Source organism: Panthera onca, chromosome B3, assembly GCF_046562875.1.
Source record: "Panthera onca isolate mPanOnc1 chromosome B3, mPanOnc1 haplotype 2, whole genome shotgun sequence".
In the NCBI taxonomy this organism is placed as follows: Eukaryota; Metazoa; Chordata; class Mammalia; order Carnivora; family Felidae; genus Panthera; species Panthera onca.
This window is the reverse complement of record NC_138344.1, coordinates 14,222,375-14,232,567: the sequence shown is the minus strand read 5'-3', so window position 1 is coordinate 14,232,567 and position 10,193 is coordinate 14,222,375. Positions and strand designations below refer to the sequence as shown.

Sequence of the window (10,193 nt, the reverse complement as noted above, 5' to 3'; positions counted from 1 at the left end):
CACATTCGCCACCACCAGGTTTTGTAGGTTAAACGTATACGTGTGTGCACGTGAGCACACGCACACACCCCTTGACTTACTAGATCATTCTAACTGGCAACACTGCCATTGGTAACACCACCGTATCTCAAACAGCAGTAAACTTTCCCCATTTGCTTCTCTTTTAAACAAATTAAAAATCTTTGGGGGGGTTTTGAACAGTATTTGACGTTTACGGAAAAACTGAGCAAAAGTACAGAGACTTCCCACATACTCTTCTCTCCCCCCCCAACCCTGAGTCTCCCCTCCTACTAACATCTTGCCTTAGTATGGTACGTTTACAACTGACGAACCAATCCTGAGATACTTTTACTAAATAAAAAGTCCATATTTTACATTAGGGTTTACTCTTTGTGTTGTAAAGTCCTAGGGGTTTTCACAAATGCACACTGCCATTTTCCACTATTACAGTATTTTTTTTTTTAATTCTTATTCATTTTTCAGAGAGGGAGAGAGACTGTAAGCAGGGGAGGGGCGGAGAGAGTGTGGAAGAGAATCCGAAGCAGGCTCTACACTGAGAGCAAAGAGCCCCAGGCAGGGCTTGAACTCAGGAACCTTCGAGATCATGACCTGAGTGGAAGCTCCACGGACTGAGGCGCTCAGGCGCCCCCTTACCCCCCCACCATTACCGTATTATACAGAATAGTTCCACCACTCTAAAAATCCTTCGAAAGGCATTGCTAAACATATCTCCTGAGCACATAATGAGTGTATTTCTTGGGTGGTCAACGAGAAGTGGATTGGCTGGGGCACTGGATATACACTTTGGAAAATGATTTTAATCAAGACTGTCAGTTTTCTCCAAAAGAGCCATACCAATATACACTCCAACCAACTGTTTGACATTTTCGACTTCCCCTTGCTGTTTCCAGTATGTTGCCGAATTTTAAAACATTGTCGCCAGAAGCATATCTTGTTTCAACTGATGTTTCCTCCGGTTATTGGTAACGTGGAGCATCTTCTCATATGTGTAGTTGACCACTTGTGTTTCTTTTTATGATAAGTGTATGTTTCTATGATTTGCCAGTGGATTGGGAGTGCGTCGTTTGTCGTTTTCTTACTGATCTTAGGCTTTTTCCATACTCTGGATATTCATCCTTGACTGCTAGACATGTCCAAGTATCGCATTTCAGTTTGCTTCTCGTCTCTTAGCTTACGATGTCTTTTATTGTCCGCGAGTTTGAGTAAAAAAATAAGGATACAAGCCAAGTCTAGAATATAACTTATAGTAAAACGATACAGTAGCGTTGGGAGTGGCATAAGGAAGTGAGGAAAATAAACACATTTGCCACAGTCCCAGTTTTGCGCGGGGCCCATCCTTGTTCTGGTGACTCATTTTCACTCGCTCTTCCGAGCGGCGGAAGTCGTGTTCCCCCCCTTTCCTTCTCTCACTGTCTGCAAATGAATTTCCTTTTGTTTTTCTGCCACCCAACCATGTCATTTCACGAGAACTCCCTGCTATTTAGGTTTCCTCATTCAGAGCTCTTGTCTTCTGTGTTTGATGCTCTATAAAGAACTGTGTGCACTCGCAGCTCTCTATAAATAATTGAAAGAGTAATAATCTGCATATACAGTGGCCTGTAATTGGTTGTGATATACTCACTAGTAATTTTGCATGAGGGATGCTCCAGTAAAATAAATTGTGCTTGTCTGTGTTTACTTTGGACAGGTAAAGTGCTCTACGGCATGCTGAATTTTTATATCAAGTTTTAATTAGGTCATTCTGCTTGAGTTACCAAAATAACCTGCTTTCCCCAATAATGAGAATGGGATTTATTTAGAAATAAATATCAATGATTCATCTCTGTGTTTCCGAATATGAAAGAACTCTTCCCTGTAACGTATTTGAGTTCAATATTTTGCATCCTGAGCTAGTCAGGCTTCCTGACTGATTCTCTGCCAAGAAGAAATGCCGTCAAACTAGAGAATGGAGACATTGAGGTCAGGGCTGCCCCGTACCCCCCAGGAAACCACTTGTAACCCAGTCTTTGGGGACACGGGGACAGATCTCCCTCCTCCATTTCTAAATCTCCATCCAGCCAGGAGCGGGTCAGAATGGAGGCAGACGTAGGCCCAACATCATTTCACTTTTGGCAGTGTGCGTTTGTCCTAGATGAGTCTTCCCTTTAAAATGAGGGGCTGGAGGGGCGCCTGGGTGGCCCAGTCTGTTAAGCGTCCGACTTCGGTTCAGGTCATGATCTTGCCGGTTCGTGAGTTCAAGCCCCGGGTAGGGCTCTGTGCTGGCAGCTCGGAGCCGGGAGCCTGCTTCGGATTCTGTGTTTAACCTCTCTCTCTCTGCCCCTCCCCTGCTCACACGCTGTCTCCCTCCAAATTAAACAAACATTCAAAAAATCAAAAATAAAAACAAAACCAATGAGGGGCTGGAGACCTTTATCTCCCTTTTTCCGAGAGTAGATTTTTACAAAGGGGCATGGATTCTTTGACACTTGGCCTTTCCAGTTTGGTGACTTTCGAGGTGAAAAAGGAGGGAGAAGTTAGACTAACACTTTTTATTCTAATGAGTATGGTTTTTAACCTCAGAGAAGAGTTGTTTTTTTTTTGTTTTTTTTTGTTTTTTTAATTCTCACCCCAACCCAATAAGGCAAACCCCTTCCGAGAAGGAATGCTCACAGTATCGGTCAAAGGCTAAGGCAAAAATATACACTTGATTTTAGTCGAGCCTGGTCCCTTCATTTACACAAACCAGCATTTGTGACTCCGACTAACATGCAATGTGCAACCCACACACAAAGGCATAAGAGAACGGACTTGTGTATTTACACAGAGAATGTGTTTTTAATCTAGTTAGAGTCTCTGAGGTGTGAGATACAAGACAGGAAGGCTGTTTCCAAACTAAGGAGGCATTGTATCCCCGCAGTTCAGACTTAAGTCAACAATTTTGCCTTGAGAATGTGTTTTCTCCTGGCAACGACTGCAGGCAACGAGAGTTCATAAGCTTGGTTGGCGCTGTGACTTCTCCCTTGAAACTACAGCCACTAGGCAAAGAAAGTGACGGAAGTGAAGTCCTTTGATATGAGGCAGCAGTGTTTGCGTGGATATGGTACCAGGACTTCTGGCAAACGCTGGCCAGGTGGCATGGGCAGTGTAGGGGGAGACAGTGACGGGGTGTGAAGCACAAGGATGGAAGGTAAGTAATGTGAGGAAGAACAGCGGTGAAGGGAAAATGGGGGCCCACCTTCCATGGATTCCACAGAGAGGTCTTAGCTGCCTGACTGAGGTTTGCTGATAATGAGATGGTTAAGTTGCCTCACTGAGCCACAGACTCCTATGCACTCCTCAGCTATTTTGTAATTCCTTCCTCCAAAGGATTAAGTCCTTTCTGGCACACGTCTGACAAAAAGAAAAGAAGAAGAAATCCTCCCCTCCCCCCCCAACCACATTTCTCTCCTAATTTCAGGCAGACTTAGCCTAAGGAAAAAAGATAAACTAAGCAAAGTTCAACTCGCTGCTTGCCTCCCATTCTACCCTCCTCTTTCAAAACCCCTTTAATTGTCTTCCTCAGAATAAGGTAATGTCCTCGTAAAGGTCTATGAGGATCACAATATCCCCTCTCTTCCAATGTATTGTGGTTATTTCCTCCCACCCATCCCCAAACAGAATGCGGATTACCTTAGAGAACTTAAAATGGTAGACGCCTTAGAAGACCGACTCTTGTTTCAACCATAAAGTTGTGAACCACACTCTTGAGTTGTTCCAAGTAGATGCTTCTTAATCTAATGATTCTGTAGATAATGGAATTTCTAAGTGGATTTTAAAAAGGGGTTATGGAGGACAAAACCTCCTCCATAGGGGAGGTTTTGTTGACAGGGGACAAAAAAAAAGGAAAAAAAAAGAACCCCTCTCACGATGAGACTAATTATCACTAGGAATGGGCCCTGGCCTTTGTTTCTTATAGAAATTTCTACCTTTCAGAGTCGGTTTGCCTTTTGTGTCTCTATGTTCGGTTTCCATTAAGGTATGAAGCTTCTTTCGGTTGCTGTTGTTTTTGTCATCTTACATTTCACTTCTTTGCCCAACCCTCAGCATCTCCAACCCATCTGGGATCCCTCGGTGGCCCTCTCCCCTGCCTCGCACCCAAACTGAAAGCACACGCGGGGCTCTGCCCACCGCAACGTCACGTGCTACACCTAGTGTTTAAAATTCCTCCTGTTCTCGTGCTGATTCGGAGGGGCCCATGCACCCCAATGTTTATAGCAGTACTGTTAACAGTAGTGAAATTATGAAAAGAGACCAAATATCCATCAACAGATGAGCAGATAAAGAAGATATGGTATACACACACACACACACACACAATGGAATACTACTCAGCGATGAAAAAGAATGAAATCTTGTCATTTGCAACAATGTGGATGGAAGTAGAGGATATTGTGTTAAGCGAAACAAGTCTTTCAGCGAAAGATCGATATCATATGATTTTACTCATAGGTGGAATTTGAGAAACGTAACAGATGGCCATGGGGGAAGGGAGGGAAAAATAAGATAAAAACGGAGAGGGAGGCAAACCATAAGAGACTCTTAAATACAGAGAACAAACTGAGGGTCGATGGGGATGGGGGGTTGGGGGAGCGGAAATGGGTGATGAGCATTGAGGAGGCCACTTGTTGGGATGAGCACTGGGTGTCGTATGATGATTCAGGGGAATCTTTGTTTATGGCCTCTCCCAAGCCTGTCAGTTTGGTGAAAGGCAGCCGCCCTCATTTTCCATCTTTTGCTTCACAGACATTTTAACTTGTTCTCTTGACTCCCCTCACCATAGAGACCTCCTAGGGAATCGTCTTGTTCAAGACCTGCCCCACCGCTTGCTGAATGCTTCCCTTTGTAGGAACTGGTCTGCAGGGAGGACCCAGAGAGACGGCAGCTTGAGCACTTTCAGCAGAAGGCATTTTGCCTAGCCCCGCCCCTTGGGGGGGCGGTTCATCACTGGAAGGTGGGATTTGCGCACCTGGCAACAATTATGACGACTCCAGTGAGGTGCTGACAAAGGGGACCTTGGCTGGCGGTGGCCCAGCTTCTGTTCTCACTGCTCTGTGGAAAGAGCCCTCCACCAATCACCAATAACTTCCTAACCGGTCAGTCCAATGTCTACCTTTCCAGTCCTTAAACTATGCATTCTCTATTCCCTTTTATGTCCTTTTTTGCTAAGCGTGACTTCTATGTTCCTTCAATTCCACACTCTCCAGGTTTCCCTTTTACCCATCCATTCATTTTTATGTGTAAACAAATATTTACTTGGCGTCCTATTACATTCCAGATAGATCTGCGAGCCAGGACTTCCCCTAGAGAAACTACACGCAAGCGGGGGTGGAGAGAAGCATTAAACAAGTAAATAAACAGGTAAACAAAGCCATTTCATTTTGTACTTCTTAACCTTTCTCTGCCTCGTACACAGGCTTCTCTTTATTCCAGCAACCCTTTAACCTTGGTGTTTTTTTAGGTTGCTCTCTTTATGTCTTTTCTCATCCCTCACACTTTTCTATCTTTTCTCATGGTTTTAACGATCTGCTTCGTCTTGATCTCACCCCTGTACTCATGTATACAACTGTCCTTCCAAAGATAACTCTGCCTGCATGTTTGGGAAGCATCAAACTCAAGAAATATCAAGATAAATGTATCGCCTCCTCCTTTAAACTTGCATCTTCAGAGGGACCTTCCCAGCTGGTTTACACTAGCCTAAAAACTACAGTATAATCATGGAAGGCACATAGGGTGGAGGGAGGTGATTGATCATCATTCCTGGTGTTTCCAGTCTTCTCTCATTGTACCAAATTAAAGATCTCTTGGTAGACGTATTTTGGTTTTCATCTCTGGTCTTCCAGAATAATCCAAAGCATAAGTACAGCGACCCCGTTATTTTAAAAAATATAGGCAGGGACGCCCAGGTAGCTCAGTTGGTTGAGGGTCTGACTTTTGGTTTTGGCTCAGGTCATGATCTCATGGTTTGTGAGTTCGAGCCCCACATCAGGCTCTATGCTGACAGTGTGGAGCCTGCTTGGGATTCTGCCTCCCCCACCCCCGCCACCCGCTCTCTCTCTGCCCACGCGTGTTCTTTCCCTCAAAATAAATAAATAAGCTTTACACATTTTTTAAAATAAAAAAAATGAAAATATAGGTAGAGAGATAGATAGATAGATAGATAGATGCAAGATGAACAACACCCACATTAAATTCTTAGAAGTCAAGTCAAGGTTAAGTGCTCCTATCTAACATTATTCATTCTGGACATAGGTGTTCAAAATAAGATGTTAGTATCAGACACCTTGATTTTAGTTTCCCCACACATCTATAACACAAGTTTCCAGTTAATATCAGGCTCTGAACATCATGGCATCTCACTTAGGACCAAGTACATATTAGGCCCGCGATACCCTCGATAAACTCGTGTTTACCGAGAGCCTTCTTCTCTCCAGGCTGCCAGTCACTCACTCAAGAAGACAAAACTGGGGACTTTGTGTTCCAATTCAACACAGAGTTTTGAGGTTTTTTATCGGTACGGAGAGAATAGATGTATCGCTTGGGTTAAACATTATGTGATGTGTTTTCTGCACTTACCCCTTGGCTTTGTTATTGTCAAAGGTAATTTAGGCTCTCTTCCTTTTTGGTGTTGTTGTTTTTAAATGGATATTTGGCAATCAAATGAATCTGTTATCTATTGTATTTTTCACAGTGTATGCGTTTCCTTTCTCTTTCTTAAAAAAAAAAAAAATTTAATTCAGCATCAGCCTAACTCGAGCGGGGCTGACGTTAACACCCCAATCCAGCTGGGTGCAGGTTTCCGTCCTACTCACCAGGCAGCCTGGAACGCAAGGACAGTCCCTCATCCAGCTGAGTGAGCTACTGGCCTAGGGGAGATGCTGTCCCTTTTTGACAGAGCAAAGACCATGGTCCTGGTGCTGGCAGAAGGCACCCCGGACCCATTGGTGAGACCCAACCTCTACTGCCCTCTGAAAGCACTTCTTTATTGGCTGGAAAACACTTGCAAGGTTGAAGGGTGAAGTCCCTGCATATTTTATGGAACACGTTTATTACAGCTATTAGGATCCGATCCCAATCCACCTCATCATCTTCCAAAGGCACTCATGCTCCTCCCTCCAAACTTAGGCGTGCCACTTTTCCTTCTGACCGAGGTGAAATAAATGCCCAATTACGCCCCCAACGCCACGACTGTTTTCTTTCCCCATCGGCCTGTTTTCATCCTCGTCTCCTTTTTCCTCTGCTGCATCAAGGAGAAAAGAGGGTTGCGAAGGTAGGTGTGAAACAGGTTTCATCTCCTCTTACTACTTCTCGAACAATAAAATCTCTAATAACAACAATACCCACAATAAGGAAGAAGCCAGGGCAGAAAACCAGAGAAACCTCTAACTTCCATTCAGGGTGTTTTAAACCCCCGGCACTCATCGAAGCTCATTAAGAGAGATGGTGCATGACAGAAATACACGCAAATGAGATAAGAACTTTGAAAAAGCATTTCTTTACCAGAAAGAGAGAGAGAGAGAGAGAACAAAATGAGAAAGAAAAAAGGAATCCACAGCGTTCAGACGCAGATGCACAGAAGGGGAGCAGTTATGCACTAAAGGTGATCTTTTCCATCGCCCCCCTTTTTGGGGATCTTTGTATACACATTCCAGCCCCAGACAAAAGGAACAAGGCAGCTTTAGAGCCTGCAGAACCGGGGGCTGAGGAGGCGAGGGAAGAGAGGAGCATGATTGATGGCGTTCTGGTTGGCTTATAAAGGGCAGCCGGGAGTGCAGGGAAATAATCAGGGAAAAGGGCGTCCCGTGCTGGCTTTCTCAGAGGGGCGAAATGAATCCTGCTCTTCTGCATTATTAAGTTGTCAGGCGGGCTGATGATGAAAATCTGAAGGTCAGGCATAACAAGAAGCACCTTATGGGGGGGTCACGACCTTTCTGGAAGTGCTACACTCATGTTTATCTGCACCTAACCCTTATCCACAATTCTTCATTTGATAAGAACATTGGGAGAGGGGGAGGCAGGGAGGGGTGTCTCCTCATATGTATAAGCAGTGAGCGAAATTACGCTGCCCGTGAAACTGATTGTCGAGGCTCAATTCACAGTGAAAGATAATAAACCAAAAGAACACACGAGGGATGCAGGCAGAAATTGTTCGCTACAGTGGAACTCAATAAAGGGAGCGGGAGCTTCCCTAAATGACAAATTTGGTACCGTGGTGCTAAAACCGGGATTCTCCCTGGAATTGCCACGGCAATTCAGTCTCGGCAGAACCACTTTTTATCTACTTTGGAGATCCTAATGGCACGGGGAGGGAGGTGCTTTTTGGGGAATGTTTATTTCTCTATCTGCTTGTTTGAAGCCAAAGACTCACGGAGAGGGACAATCAGACAGACGTCTTCTACTCGGTTTGTATCCGTGGGTGTTTGTTTCTGAACTGGAAACAGATCGGCGTTTGCCACGCACCTTGTCTGCATGTGTTTGGGGTGAGCGCTTGTATTTTTTTTATTTTTCTTTTTTCTTTTTTTCTTTTTTTATTTCTTTTACAGAGAGTCCTTTTCCAGGTGTTCTCCATTTCTTGGGAACGGAGGAAGTGCTTGGGATTCTCAGCTGGGACGTGTAGACCGAACCTCTAACTGATCACAAAATAAACATATCACTTGTAAAAATAACACTGGAACAATTCACAACCTACGATGCAGGCTTCCAGTGACACTTCCAACTCTGGTTGTTTATCCCGATCTGTGAAAAAGAGCATTCTTCAGATTTGGAGTCGTTGGCAGTGATGTGCAAAATGCAGCGTTTCCAGAATCATCCGCCGCTCGAGGTGGAGGCGTGTTTGAAATTGCACAGAAAGGGGGACGTTTCGCAAAACGAGGACAGAAACGAGCTACCTATGCAATAAAGAGTGACTTATTCTCAAAGTCAGTTAAGGACATTAGCCTTCCTGGAAAGGAATCCTTCTAAATCGGAACGGAAGGAAAATGTTTTATTTCTTTGGCTGATGTCTCTTTTAAGGAGTAAAACCTGTTTTCCACACGGGACTTTGAGATGGAGTCATTGGCAGATTAAGTAGACAGCTCCTTCACTGGACGATGCTCAATTTGGACTTACATTCTTTTATTTGCTAGGGCTTCTAAAATATTATTTTGGTCAGGTTCCTAAAGTTATAAGCTACTTGTCATTCCCTCTGCCGACTCGTATGTACAGATACATTATCTCCATAGATTGCCACAGATAAACTAAGAAAAAAATCCATTTTAGGTTTTCAATCCTACTGTGGACTAAAAATACATCATGCCCTACACATGTGAAGATCACATCTGTGCTTTTTGCCTCACAGGTACCTCTCTATGCGACCGAGATGAAATCACTACCTTCCTATAGTGTTTGTATTTGTAACGTTTGTTTAAAAATCAGACTCCCTCTATAAAACTTGCATTGTAAACATGAAGGAAATAAGAACACTCAGCGGCAATGTTATGCCCATTGTTTTCCTTTTTTTCCCCTTTCTGGGTTTTTTTTTTTTTTTTTTTGCCAGAAGACAAGATAGGTTTATAATTGATGAGACTCTCTTGCTTAGACTACGGTGACCCAGAAGTCAAGATGAGACAGAGAGAGAGAGAAAGCCCATTATTGCTGGTGTGGCCACATGTCTGGTTATACCAAGAAGGACTTTACATGCAGAGCGGGACAGGTACAGAGAGATGAACCCACACAAATAATCACTGCACAATTGTTTTTGAGAGTTTCAAATAAAAAACTAATTCTTTTTGTTCTGCCGTAGGATAAAGTAAGGGTGTTACCTGGAACGAATTTTACATAATATCCATTAGAAACTATTCATATGATTTGTTTCTTATTCAAATTTTTAAAGGGGCACATTTCAGCTTGCTACTTGGCTCTGTTTGTCAAAATGCATCCGTACAATTGGTCAAGATGTCTTTAGGACGCGGTGTGGATTCTCCAATGACATCGTGAATCATCAACTGCCCAGCCGCGTCGCCACAATCAGAATGTCACAAATAATAACTACCCTTTATGGCACAAGAACTGAGCATAAAATTTTATTTTGTATTTATTTAAAATCAACGGATCTCTTCTTTACAAAGTGGATTTAAACCTGCTCTAAGAGATGGCGTATACTTATTAAATCGTTAGAT

At 43.6% G+C, this 10,193-nt stretch overlaps 1 long non-coding RNA gene across 1 annotated transcript; it reads left to right on the top strand.

Moving 5' to 3' along the window:
* The first annotated feature begins 5,045 nt into the window (after positions 1-5,045).
* Positions 5,046-8,963, top strand: LOC132668334 (uncharacterized). The gene is made up of 3 exons (XR_009605536.2): positions 5,046-5,132; positions 5,315-5,397; positions 8,580-8,963. It is a non-coding gene; the product is annotated as an uncharacterized LOC132668334 (long non-coding RNA).
* The last annotated feature ends 1,230 nt before the right edge of the window (positions 8,964-10,193 follow it).